Source organism: Atractosteus spatula, chromosome 2 (genome assembly GCF_055471065.1).
Source record: "Atractosteus spatula isolate fAtrSpa1 chromosome 2, fAtrSpa1.hap1, whole genome shotgun sequence".
Classification (NCBI taxonomy): Eukaryota; Metazoa; Chordata; class Actinopteri; order Semionotiformes; family Lepisosteidae; genus Atractosteus; species Atractosteus spatula.
Window position 1 is genome coordinate 18,358,919 of NC_142707.1, and position 2,255 is coordinate 18,361,173.

Consider the following 2,255-nt stretch of genomic DNA (forward strand, 5'->3'; position numbering starts at 1 on the left):
TAGGTAAGAAATGAGCGACTAAAAAAATAGTATACTTACATATTAACAGTTTGTTAAACAAAGACATTGTGACACTGAAATAATAATTCCTTGCTTTAGTGTAGTACTTACAATCACAAAGAATCCTAAATTGCTTTACTTACAGTATATGGGTCAACAACTGTGCACCAGAAGCCCTATTCATAGCAGATCAGGCAAAGAAAAGTGAAATTACTTAAGCATTTGAATTACAAGTTTGGAAATCTAATGGCTAACACCTGAAAGCAATTTTCAATAACATCAGGATAGTGCTGCATTTCATGAAGGAACTTGGTTAAAAAAAGACCACTTTTTAATGATATGGGGAAAAATATGAAGAATTTGTGATATAATTGACATGGATATCAACTTCTTAGCTATTATTTAGGTTATTTACTTCCATTACTATTTTAATTTTGATATTGATACTAATAATCAATTGAACTGATAATTTAATACTAAATTCCTTAGAAAGATATTGGTAACCATAAAATAGGAATTCATTTATATGGCTTTGATGTTATTATTTTTAGCCTTTACAACCTTGTGCTGGTCATATGTTGATTTTAATCAATATACTGTTAAGTATAATTCCAGTTCATTTTAAATTTCTCTCAGGCAAAGTTAGCACTTTATATGGCTCATTATGTTTGTGACTTGAAAACAGCTGGTACCCATGTGATCCCTGAAGCTAAAAATGTGTAGCCAGTAGCCATTACTGTTTTATTGAACTTTGGTGGCCTTTTGTGGTAAAACAGTTACACGGCACAGACCTCATCTTCTCAACACTATAAACCATCTCAGCCTGTGCATTGTAAATGTCTGAGGAAAAAAAAAACACAATAACAAGTGCTATCCTGTACCTCAGTTCATCATATGTTCCTCATGATGCTAGCTAGCAGCCATATAACCCTGCAACTCACAACTGATAACCCACTGAAGCTAAGCAGGTGTGAGCCTAGCCAGTACCTGGATGTGAGACCTCCTGGGAAAAACTAAGGTAAGTGGGGCCAGCAGGGGGCGCTCACCCTGCAGTCTATGTGGGTCCTTATGCCCCAGTATAGTGACAGGGACACTACACTGTAAAAAAAAAGGCACTGTCCTTCAGATGAGATATAAAACTGAGGTCCTGACTCTCGGTGCTCATTAAACATCCCTGGATGTTTCTTTTCTTGGCCCTTACCAATCATGGCCTCCTAATAATCTCCATCTATGAACTGGCTTCATTACGCTGCTCTCCTCCTCACTGATAGCTGACGTGTGGTGAGCGTTCTGGTGCACTTTGTCTGCACATTGGTGGTGGTGGAGGGAAGTCCCCATTATAATTATAATAATCACTTACACTTATATAGCGCTTTTCTGGACACTCCACTCAAAGCGCTTTACAGGTAATGGGGACTCCCCTCAACCACCACCAATGTGCAGCATCCACCTGGATGATTGCGACGGCAGCCAAAGTGCACCAGAACGCTCACCACACATCAGCTATCAGTGAGGAGGAGAGCAGAGTAATGAAGCCAATTCATAGATGGGGGTTATTAAGAGGCTATGATTGGTAAAGGCCAATGGGAAATTTGGCCAGGACAAATCGGAGGTAGCACCCCTACTCTTTTCAAGAAACACTCTGGGATTTTTAATGACCACACAGAGCCAGGACCTTGGTTTTACGTGTCATCAGAAGGACGGCACCTTTTTTACAGTATAGTGTCCCCATCACTATACTGGGGCATTAGGACCCACATAGACAGTAGGGTGAGCTCCCCCTACTGGCCTCTCCACCATCTCTTCCAGCTGCAACCTTAGCTTTCCAAGGGGTTCTCCCATCCAGAAACTGACCAGGCTCTTGGCTTCAGTGAGTGCTAGCTGTGAGTTGCAGGGTGATATGGCTGCTGGCATAATAAGTAACCTGATAATAAATCATGATGACAGACACATGCAATGGTGTGGTTTAAGATAGATTAACATTAGAATTCAAGGTGAGATATTTTCAGGGAGATATTTTTTTAATACTTTTACAGGTATATTTACCCCAGCTGGTGATCATGTGGTTGGATATACAGTATATGGAATTGGGATATCCAAAGGATTTTCCTTTTAAAAACCTATATTTGGACATCTACAAGGAAAGCCCAGGCACTAAAAACAGAAAACAACAAAGTTAAACAATCTTCTGTGGCTGAGTGAAAGCAGTCTCATCTGAAAAATACAAATCAAATCACTGCAGTAATTGGTTGCAG